This window comes from Sciurus vulgaris (assembly GCF_902686455.1).
Source record: "Sciurus vulgaris genome assembly, chromosome: 4".
Classification (NCBI taxonomy): domain Eukaryota; kingdom Metazoa; phylum Chordata; class Mammalia; order Rodentia; family Sciuridae; genus Sciurus; species Sciurus vulgaris.
In genome coordinates, this window is record NC_136464.1 from 91094367 (window position 1) to 91107004 (window position 12638).

Here is a 12638-nt window from a genome sequence, read left to right on the forward strand (position 1 = left end):
GCCCGCGCGCACCGCCGGTCCGCAGCCCCGAGGAACATGTCCGCGGCTAGGGCGCGGAGCAGAGCCCCGGGGAGGACCGGGGGAGGGCGTGTGCAGTGGCGGCGGCGGCGGCCGCGGAGCCGCTAGTCCCCTCCCTCCTCGGGGAGCAGCTGCCGCCGCCGCCGCCGCCGCCGCCGCCACCCTCAGCGCGCGGGCCGCGGCCGGAGCGGGCGGGCGGGCGAACGGCGCGCGGGGGCGGGCGGGGGCGGGGAGGGGGGTGGGCGCAGGGGGCGGGAGGGCGTGGGGGAGGGTCTCGCGCTCCCGACGACCAGAGCCCGAGCGGGAGACCCTGGCGGCGGTGGCTCCTGACACTCGCGCCTCCTGCCGAGCTCTGGGGCGGCATGTCCGAGGCTGGCGGGGCCGGGCCGGGCGGCTGCGGGGCGGGAGCCGGGGCAGGGGCCGGGCCCGGGGCGCTGCCCCCTCCGCCCGCAGCGCTGCCGCCCGCGCCGCCGCAGGGCTCCCCGTGTGCCGCTGCCGCCGCCGCCGGGGGCTCGGGCGCCTGCGGTCCGGCGACGGCAGTGGCTGCGGCGGGCACGGCCGAAGGACCGGGAGGCGGTGGCTCGGCCCGAATCGCGGTGAAGAAGGCTCAGCTGCGCTCCGCCCCGCGGGCCAAGAAACTGGAGAAACTCGGAGTGTACTCCGCCTGCAAGGCCGAGGAATCCTGTAAATGTAATGGCTGGAAAAACCCCAACCCCTCTCCCACTCCCCCCAGAACCGATCTGCAGCAAATCATTGTCAGTCTAACGGAATCCTGCCGAAGTTGTAGCCATGCCCTAGCTGCTCATGTTTCCCACCTGGAGAATGTGTCAGAGGAAGAAATGAACAGACTCCTGGAAATAGTGTTGGATGTGGAATATCTCTTTACCTGCGTCCACAAGGAAGAAGATGCAGATACCAAACAAGTTTATTTCTATCTCTTCAAGGTGGTGCTAGGTGCTGTGAAGAGAAACAGAGTATAGGCTCTTGAGAAAATCTATTTTACAAAGAGGAAAACCTGTGGTTGAAGGCTCTTTGGAAAAGAAGCCTCCATTTGAAAAACCTAGTATTGAGCAGGGTGTGAATAACTTTGTACAGTACAAATTTAGTCACCTACCATCAAAAGAAAGATAAACAATTGTTGAGTTGGCCAAAATGTTCCTAAACCGCATCAACTATTGGCATCTGGAGGCTCCATCTCAGCGAAGACTGCGATCTCCCAACGATGATATTTCTGGCTACAAAGAGAACTACACAAGGTGGCTGTGTTACTGCAATGTGCCACAGTTCTGTGACAGTCTACCTCGGTACGAAACCACCCAGGTGTTCGGGAGAACATTGCTTCGCTCAGTCTTCACTGTCATGAGGCGACAGCTCCTGGAACAAGCAAGACAGGAAAAAGACAAACTGCCTCTTGAGAAACGAACTCTAATCCTCACCCATTTCCCAAAGTTTCTGTCCATGTTAGAGGAAGAAGTTTATAGTCAAAACTCGCCCATCTGGGATCAGGATTTTCTCTCAGCTTCTTCCAGAACCAGCCAGCTAGGAATCCAAACAGTTATCAATCCACCTCCTGTGGCTGGGACAGTTTCGTACAATTCAAACTCATCTTCCCTTGAGCAGCCAAATGGAGGGAGCACCAGTCCTGCTTGCAAAGCCTCTTCTGGGCTTGAGCCAAACCCAGACCAATTTTCTGTCGGCACATTCAGCCAGGGACGAGGCAGCAAGGCTGGAAGAACGGAGGGGTGTAATTGAATTTCACGTGATTGGCAATTCCTTGAACCAGAAACCAAACAAGAAGATCCTGATGTGGCTGGTTGGCTTACAAAACGTGTTCTCCCATCAGCTGCCCCAAATGCCAAAAGAATATATCACACGGCTCGTCTTTGACCCGAAACACAAAACCCTTGCTTTAATTAAAGATGGCCGCGTTATCGGTGGTATCTGTTTCCGTATGTTCCCATCCCAAGGATTCACAGAGATTGTTTTCTGTGCTGTAACCTCAAATGAGCAAGTCAAGGGCTATGGAACACACCTGATGAATCATTTGAAAGAATATCATATAAAACATGACATCCTGAACTTCCTCACATATGCAGATGAATATGCAATCGGATACTTCAAGAAACAGGGTTTCTCCAAAGAAATTAAAATACCTAAAACCAAATATGTGGGCTATATCAAGGATTACGAAGGTGCCACTTTGATGAGATGTGAACTAAATCCCCCAATTCCATACACAGAATTTTCTGTCATTATTAAAAAGCAGAAGGAGATAATTAAAAAGCTAATAGAACGAAAACAGGCCCAGATTCGTAAAGTCTACCCTGGACTTTCATGTTTTAAAGATGGAGTTCGACAGATTTCTATAGAAAGCATTCCTGGAATTAGAGAGACAGGCTGGAAACCAAGTGGAAAAGAGAAAAGTAAAGAGCCCAAAGACCCTGACCAACTGTACAGCACACTCAAGAGCATCCTCCAGCAGGTGAAGAGCCATCAAAGCGCTTGGCCCTTCATGGAACCTGTGAAGAGAACAGAAGCTCCGGGATATTATGAAGTTATAAGGTTCCCCATGGATCTGAAAACCATGAGTGAACGCCTCAAGAATAGGTACTACGTGTCTAAGAAATTATTCATGGCAGACTTACAGCGAGTCTTTACCAATTGCAAAGAGTACAACTCCCCTGAGAGTGAATACTACAAATGTGCCAATATCCTGGAGAAATTCTTCTTCAGTAAAATTAAGGAAGCTGGATTAATTGACAAGTGATTTCTTTTCCCTCTGCTTCTTAGAAACTCATTGAGCAGTGTGCCTAAAGCAAGGTGGTTTAGTTTTTTAAAGAATTGGATGATGTGTTGAAGAGACTTGTAAATGTAATAATTAGCACTTTTGAAAAACAAGAAAACCTCCTTTTAGATTTCAGATATGTATTTAAATTGAAGTCATAGAACATTTTTATTTTGTGGAATAGATTTTAATCTGTTTTACTACTATTATGTAAATTTTCTATGGCATGTCCATTAGCCAACTATTCCATGATAGATGATCAGGGGTTTCCTCAAAACCTGTATGTGAGGAAATTGCACATAGTACCAAGATTTGGGGGGAATCTAGAAAATTTTCAGACCGTGAATGTTTCCATTTTTTTCTAATGGAATGTGAGAGTTTATTTTTATTTTATTCTGAAGGACTTTAAGGAAGGGATACATGATAGAGCCCGTAAAAGGTGAAATATGTGATGTTTGAAGTCTCGTCGAAGACTTTTTATATATATATTTTTAAAACACTCATCTAGATGAGGTGCTTTGAGCAGTTCTGAAAAATGCAGTTTCACAAAAGCAAACTGCTTTGATTCCTAAGGAACAAATTCTAAATAATGCAAACTTTTTATAAGCATCTGGGGTTTTGATAATTGTGTACCTACAACAAATTTGTGAGTGCATAACCACTATTTTAATAATTCTTTTCTCTACATAAAAATGTAACATCATGTTTGACTTAGCTTATGCAGGCCATAAGTTCCAAAAGGTAATTTCCTAGGCCACAAAAGCATACACTTGAAAAACACTTGAGATCAAATCAATGTGCTTTAATAGGAAAAGATGTGTAGTTGATACATCTATTTGGTGAGTCCTTGCTCCAATAAATGAGAATTTTTTCCTCATTTGTGACACACACAGTCCCATAAAATAATGAATATGTGAATCATTGTCCTTTTGGATCTTCAGATTATGTTTATTTTTTGAGGTGAATTAAGTTCACACCAAAGTTTGCTGTCAGTATTTTAACAGCCACATTGCTGTATAGGTCCAGGGTTCTATCCCACTAAAATCCATCACACAGTCTTACTAACTAACCTGTCTTGGGATTCCAGCTTAGTGCTCGGTTTTATTTACTGATTACACTACATAGAAAAGTGGGACATCTGCCACCCCAACTCTGGGAAAACAACTAATATACAACCATATAAATGAAGGCCATCTGGATGGTTTCGACACTAATTTTTATGATGCAAATTTATAAACTGATTTTGTAAAGGACGAGGTTTTAAAAATGTATTTAACTTATGTTTTCTATCAGCATAAATTAAAATGGGTCATCAGTAGTCATTAAAAACAGTCAGAAATAATCTGCATGAAGGAAAAAAAAATATCCTGCAAATGGCTATTAAGTTGGAAGTATTGTTTTTGATGTGTAAGAGATGTTCAGAATGCTCACATTTGAAAAATTCCTCAACTTTTTTTAAGTATAAGAAACCACCTTGAGTGGTGTCTAGATTTTTAATGAAGAATGACGATAGAGTTTGGATTAAGTATCTTGGACTGGTTTTAAGCAGAGCTTTGTACCGGATTTGCCGAAGCATCTGTCCAGCTTGGTATCCTGTGAAAGTTTGTTATTTTCTGGGTAGACATTCTTATAGAGTATTGTCTTTAAAATCAGATTGTCTCTTCTATATTGAAAGCATTTTTATGTTTTCTAATTTAAAAATTAATATTTTCTTATAGATATTGTGCAATAAAGCTGAAGTAGAATGTGTGGTTTTTGCAAAATGCTTTAACAGCTGATAAAATTTTACATTTGTAAAATTAATATATTGTACTGGTACAAAATAGTTTTAAATTATATTTTAAAAAGCTCCAAAAAAAAAAAAAAATGACACGAACAATAAAACCATTTGCCCAATATTTTCTTTCAGCTGTGGCTATGCCTCTCTGTACCTCTTAATAGTAAAGGCATCTTAGGGATTCTTTAAATTTTTATCTCTATTACTTACGTACTAATCTTTCCTTTTAAAAATGGCTAAAGTGAAATACGTCATGTATTTTTAAAATAGTTATATAAATAGATGTCTTCTAAATGAATAAAGGTATAAAAATTATTCACTTAATGATTAATAATAGACATTCAGGAGGCTTCTATCTGTTGTTACAAATAAGGTTGTTTCTTTCTTTTTTCTTTTTTCGTACAAGGAATTGAACTCGGGGTTCTTAACCACTGAGTGTAGTCCCCAACCCTTATGTATTTATTTTTGAGATAGGGTCTTAATAAGTTGCTTAGGGGCTTACACTGGCATTGAATTTTGATTCTTCTGCCTTAGTCTCCTGAGTAGCTGAGATTACAGGTACGTACCACCATTCCCAGCCAAGGCTGCTACTTTCTTAAACACATAACCTAGGTACGCAACAAACAATCTCCCTGGAACTCATAATTACCAATGGACTGGAAAAGTGTTTAAATTTGTTAGTAATATAAAATTTCCAAAGTGTCCTTGCCAATAATTATGTCCACCACTACATGCTGAGAATTTTCTTTGCTGTGCAGTTTTATGAAGTTTTACTTATTGAGTCAAATAATTTTCTCATTTTCTATAGAGTTCTATGCCTACTTGATTATTGATTTTCAGTATCAACCCATGTATTTGACATAACAATCTAATGAAAACATTGATTTTAATATCTTTTTACTTTATGAATTTTGAGTTTTTGATGAACAAGTTAAATCTATTTTTAAATTAACATATGGTAACTTATGGGTTATCATGTGCTTTTTGACACATGTATACATTGTGTAACATTCTAGTCAGGGTAAGCATATCTAGTCAAACACTTCTTTGTAATGAGAAAATGAAAAATACTCTCCTATTTTTAAAAATATGTAAAGCTTTATGAAGATCTATGTTCAACATACTGTCTGATGGAACAATAGAACTTATTTCTCCCATCAAATTGTAACTTAGGACTCATTGACCAGCCTCCCCTCATTTCTTCCTCTACCTCTGGTAATCATATTCTCTCAACTTCTCTAAGATCAACTTCTATAGATTCTACACTTGGGTGAGATCATGTAGTGTTTATCATTCTGTGCCTAACATCTTTCACTTGACACAACATTCTCTAATTCTACCCATGGTGTCACAAATGACACAAATTCCTTCTTTTTCTAACTGGAGTTTTCCATTTCATATTTCTAATGCATTCTCTTTATCCATTAAAGGAATCTTAGGTGGATTCCACTTGATGAAATTTTTAGTTGTGTGAGTTTTGTAGTTCTGGACATTAACCTCATGTCATATGTTTTATTTGCATTTATGCATTTAATCCATTTTGAGTTCAATTTAGTGTATAGAGTAAAAATTAATAGACAAATATCATGAGTTATCATAACAAATTTACCAAAACATTTATCTTAAATTTCTTGATCCAAAATGCCTAATTTGTCCTAAATTAGTCTTCAATATATGGAAAAAACATTTTCTTATGGCATTTATATGATGTTCTGTCATTTCTTTTTCTATACTTATTTCTTTAACATGTTTTAATTAAAAGCACATACACAAAATGGCAAAAGGAGAACTGTGCAGTTCAATGAAGGATCATATATCAGATATGCATGTTATCAACACCCAAATCAAGAAGTAGAAATTTATTCATACTCCTAAGTTCTCCCTGTGCCTCTCACTCATACTAACTATCCAACCTTTTACAAATTAACTTTTTTACTTGTACAATTACAGTTCTTTTCCTGTATTTGAATTGTAAAATGAAAGCATGTGATATTTCTCTTCTGTGTTTTGTTTCTATTATTCAATGTTATAATCGAGTCTCTAGGAAGTCAGAAATCACATTTGGTTGAATTCACCAATGGTGTTTCATTGAAAAAAAAACTATTTCTGAAAAATTGTTCTCTAGTTTTTGTATTGTTGCTGTATGGTTATCTAAAATATTGATTAATTTTATGATGAACTTCTCTAGAAAAAGTTTTGCTATACATTTGTGGAAAAACATTTTTCTCATTGCTGGCTTTAAATATGGATATAATTATGTACAATTAGTGAACTGAAAGATAACTGAATAAAAGTCATCCACATTGAAGCATGTTAAATTTTTTTATATACACACATTGGTATGTACGTGCAGATGTGTGTACATGTAAATTTGGGGATGGTGAAAATTTGGTCATATGTTCATTTGTATTTCTAGTTGGACAGAAGAAAACAATAAGGCAGGGGAAATATTACTATTTTAATAGCATTTACATTTTCAAAATTCAACAGATATTAAGCAACAAAATCAAGAATCACTCCAATCCTCAAATAGTATAAAAAGTAAAACACGCATGCTGTTGCAGCTTGGGTTCCCCCATAAGTGGAATCTGATATCAATGGATACAGGAAGTTCATTGAGGAGTGCTGTTATGAGTGACACTTGTTGGAAGGGGAGTAAGTAGGAATGGTCAGGGGATAATAGACACACTGTGGGTATCTCTGGAGAAGGAGTAGTTATTTTAGAATTGTTCTGAATTGGAGGACCCACCAAGGCCTTTATGGATCCTCATCAATCAGATTCTGAATGGAGTCTCCCACAACCCCCACTGTGCCCTTTAACAGGGGACTTTCTTTTCTCTTCTACAGAGAACCCTAAAGAGAGAGCCAAATGAGTATCCTCAGTTGTCAACACTTTCAGAAGATGGGTGAATGAGTACCTGGATCCTAGAGGGAAATTCAAGTGAGATACAAAGCCATCTTTTGCTGCAGTGTACACAACTACAGTCCCAGGTGAATTAGTAAAGTGGCTGCAATTCAACATCAAAGAACACATCTTCAAAGCCACATGAATGAAAAGATCATTGCCTGCAAAACAGACTTTTAAATGACCTCACATTAGCGGTAATAAAAACTAAACAATAATGAGATGACAGACTTAAAACATAGGAAAAGGAGTAATCGCAACAGAAAGATTAAAGTACGTGTAAACTAAAATTATTTTTAGACAAAGGGGGAATGTATTGTCAACCAACCAACATCAAAAGAAAAAAGAAGAGAGGATTTCTTCACAAAGAAAATACATCACAGAAAAATGACAGAATTCTAGGAACAAACAAAAAGGGACAAGTTGAAAATGTGTAACTATATATGAACGTTGATTAGATTGTCAGTAATAATTTTTCAGGGGTGGCTTTTACATGAGTTTGTTCATATTTTCATGATAGGTTACGATGTATAACCATAATTGTTCAGTTTACTATATTTTATTGTGTTGCTATACAATATATTCCAACTATACCCTTTATATGTCAAATCATTTTTTCAATTCTTAAAATACAGATTCTTGTCTCTCTCCACATTGTGATTGTTTTCCTTTTATTCATTGGCTGAGTAGGCTGGCATCCTGATTTATTGCTAGCATTGAATTTGATTCAAATACTTTGTTAAAAATATGACTCTTACATTCAAATCTGAAATGGTGATAGAATAGTTTGTTTTATAATTGAGGTGTCCAAGGAGAGGACCAATTATCTCTTGTTTGTAGATGTTTGCCTTCATATTACACATTACCAAATTTAACTGGTCTCCATTCATCCCTTTAGGACACAAGTAAAATTACATTTGTGATAGTGAAGGTCCCAAGGAAATGATGAAGTGGGTTTTTATAAGTAAAGGAAAGAAGCTGTGTGGCCTGACAGCAGTGATCTCATGTTGAAAGGGAAGAATTCCGAATTGTGAGAGGTTATTTCTTTGTTTTTGAGACACCAAGAGCAGTTATTTTGTCTGATTTTTATTTTTTTGGTGGTGCTGGGGGTTGAACCCAGGGCCTTGTACATGCAAGGCAAGCATTCTGCCAACTGAGCTATATCCCCAGCCCAAGAGCAGTTATTTGAACAGAATATACTTTACAAATTTCTTCAGGGCTTTATTCCAATACCAATTGGTTAAAATTCTCCTGATGCCTAGGAGATTACTCAGAACTAAAATTTCATTTCTACTGCCATTGATGTATTCATCCTTTTTCCTGTTATCAACTTTGGATGGTGAGGAAGGAATATCAGAGTTGCCTTTATTTTAGCCCAAACTGAAGTTTGCTTATGCATTTTGATTTTTTTAACTTGTTTTATTTAATATTCTCTGTAAACTATTTCATAGTAAAGAAACATAAATACATTTTTAAAAACAGGGTTGTTTTCCTTATTTGTATTGACAAGAGTATGTGTACCTAGATTCACATTAGCATTTGACTTTATTTAAACTTTCAACTAATAATAATGTCAACACAGAAAATATTTGAATATGAGTTGGTTACCCAAATAGGTATGACTATACTAATTTTGCTCTTAAAACATCTCACTTTAAAGAGAGGGAAAAAATAGTTTTCTATTTTCCCCTTGATTTTCATATCATTTAAAGTTAATGTTTCACTATTCTGAGTTCTGAAATTGTCATCAGGATGTATGGCTTCAGTTCAGTTTTGCTACTAACAAACTGCTTAACCTCAGGCAATTATTTTCCCCTTTCTAGTCTTTAATTTCATCTTTTCTCATTTGGTAAAATGAGAGAATATTAGAGTAGATGATTTTACAGTTTCCTTTCAGCTCTGATACTCAAGTGCTTGTATAAAGTGTTAAAATTTGTTATAGGTAATAAGATAAGCTAGCAATGAAATTGCAAAGAAAGCCTCCAGGATATATCTTTAGCTATAATCAGGTGACCTAGAGGAAAAAAGAAATTTCTTAAAAAGAGGAGATCAGAAGAAGAAAGGAATCAAAGGTGACATGGAAAATAATGGGAAGGGTGAAAAAATAGTAGAAACAAAATTATCTAAAAACCAAATAAACAAGCAAAAATGACAAACATGGGCAAAATAAAGGAACACATAGCCTGATTGCATAATTTTTTTCTAAAGATTGAATCACAAAACCAAGATTATTAAATTTTGTCATTTCCCCATCTCTACAATTATGTTATGCAAGTATCTGTCAAACTGTAAATCTGCCCCATATTTAGCAGTTGCTAAATTACATGTTCTTTGACCTGCATCCTCCTAAATCAGATTTACCTTTTGTCAACAACCTCACATGTCACTCCAAGTGATACTAATTTTCTACACTGCTGTCCTTCTATGTCACCTATTTCCTAAAACATGGGTAGTGCCCCTGCACTGAAAGGACCAATTTCTAATGTAACCATATAATGAAGTAATTTTATTTTCTGATTTTGGCCTACATGGGCTTTTACAAAGACTGGTGCAATAGCATCTTTCAAGAGCACCAGATGGATGTGGTTAAATGAAGTTGGATGACAAGTTGGTAATGCAGGAAATAAAAGAGACATGGTTACATTGCAGAAATAAATGGCCCAGATCTCATTTTCCAGACTGATAGGATACAGTGTGGGGAAAAAACATAAAAAAGTACATCCTAAGCATTCTGCTGTCTTTTTACTTGACTTAAATTGATTGCATAATTATTAACCAAAATAAATATGGTCAATTGCATTAGCAAATGTGTACATCCAAAAAGCATAAAAGAGTTCAAAATGCTGTATTTGAATTTCAAAGGATAGAGTAAACCAGAACAGATAAAGCAAAACTCTGTTAGTGTAATCTTAGTATAATCTTTCAGAACTCTCTTCTCCTGGATGAAAAGATCAGTCCATAACTCTGCCTTCTTCCAACCTTTGGCAAATAATAGCTTCTCTTTTTTTTTCCCCATGTGTTTTTATCTCTATTACACAGAAAAGATAAGTAACTTCCCCCACGATCCACAATCACTGTGAAAGCACTGAGTTTGATTGAAGTTAAAATCTTAATAGATAGCCCTTACTCCATCTGCCACTGCTCTTCCATGCACTTGGATTTCTCCTTCAGAAATCAGGATTCCTGGTTTCCTGAAGCTCAGGGCCTTGAGACACACTTATATAGTTTTAAACTTGAGTAGCTCTGCTACTCACTAGTTTAAATTAGAGAATGATAATGTCTATACAGAGGACTACTACAAATGAGAGGACATACATGTAAAAGACTTTTTCTCAGTTGAACATTTTGTAGTTGTTCAAATAGAGATAGTGTTTGTCATTTTTTTTTTGGTATCAAGTAGATTCATGTCAATGCATATTTCAGAAAATGCCCTAAATTTGTGTCATCTCACTCTATTGTCTCACCAGGATAGCTCAAGTCCTTCTTCTGGACCCTAGAGTTGAGGAGGTGAGTCTAGGCACCTGCCCTTGCCCAACACGCACATACCAATGGTATTTGCCTAATTTGTCTTACAGGAAACTTCTGGAAGGATGTGGTGCACAAGCTAAGAACTCAGACTTTTAGTATACACAAAATTTAAAACTATCAAAAACATCTCTACTTGAGTGGGGAGATATTGGAGTATATAGTAATTTAAACTTTGAGATTTATAGATTCATTTCTATATTAGCTATATTTGCTAACAGAGTTTGTGGAAACGATTTCATCCAACTTCACTGCACAAAAATAAAATTTCTTAGACACAGATACTACTTTTCTAGGATAGAAAAACAAGTATCTTGAGGCTGAGACTGAAATTATTTAACTAGCCCTCCAGTATAATTGTTTGAACTTTGTATTTCCCCCCTTTCTTAAAACTATTCAGCTGAAACTATGCTGACATTTCTGAAAGATTATCTTTCATTCACACACTTTAAAAATCCTAAATAGGTATCATTTATAATCATTAGGGCATAATTTCTCCTTTTCCATCCTTGATAATTAAATTAAGATTACAAATAGGTTAGACTTTTATTAAATAATGAAACAAACAAACCTTCAGTAAGTTGTTATTTACATATATATGGTAATATACATGTATATTATAGAACAAATAAATTATATAGAGCCTATATGTGCATATACCTACCAGGGCATATACCTCATAAGGAAAAACATCAAATGTGACACCATTTTTTAGCCCCCCCAAATTAATGATGTTCACATTTATAAATGGTTAAGAACCATCTAGAGAATATTATTACTTTACACATAAATTATATAAAATTCAAATTTTGATATAAGTAAAACATTTTGATATAGATAAAACATTAGAACACTGCTATACTGACTTGTTTCTGAGTAGTTCATGGTTGCTTTCACAATATAACAAATTTGAGTTACACAAAGTCTATGCTATTTGTTGTCTGAACTGCTAGAAGTAGTTTGTTATATTTTCTGATATAAATGAAATATTAAATGGAACTACTCATTGTTCCTTTTGTGGTACTTGGGTTTGCAGAGTTGCTTAAAGCTTGGGTTTCTGAACCTTCATCTCATTTACCCACATGGGCTGTCTTAAACATCACTCTTCTGTCTTCTCCTGCAAGTTTATTTCAGTACAGCTCAATCACACTTCTTATCTTATGCCCATTCTTCTAGCAGACTACTCCATGATGGCCACTACCATTTTCATATAAGGAGTGATCTCAACTTCTACTTTTCCTCATCATCAGTTCTCGGGGACGGGGGGGGGGGGGGGGACACTTCCACTCTCAATTTTTAAAAAATTGTCTTATTTTTCCAACTCATGGAATGAGAATATTCTAATACACACTGAGCTTCTAATGCTACTTTTTTCACTTCCTTATACATCAGTGTTATTTTTCCTATAGAATGCATACCTTTGATATATATACTCTTACTAATTTATATTATTCACCCTTCTATCTAGCTATTTATTCCATTCCTTCCTGCAAATATGTGTTAGTTACCTGCCAGACACAGCAGAGGATGACATACATCTTCTGACTTGGTAGAACCACCTTCTGATATATGGGAATGGACACATAAATGATTAGAGCTTCCATGTGGAGAGACCATATGTGATATGG

At 37.2% G+C, this 12638-nt stretch overlaps 1 long non-coding RNA gene and 1 pseudogene across 2 annotated transcripts in view; both read left to right on the forward strand.

Annotated features, from left to right (window-relative positions):
- Positions 1–12638, forward strand: part of LOC306660608 — a 601149-nt gene that overhangs the window by 422669 nt on the left and 165842 nt on the right. The window lies entirely within an intron of this gene.
- LOC306659424 (histone acetyltransferase KAT2B-like) lies at positions 272–4135 on the forward strand (annotated as a pseudogene). The gene has a single exon. The product of its transcript is annotated as a histone acetyltransferase KAT2B-like (transcript).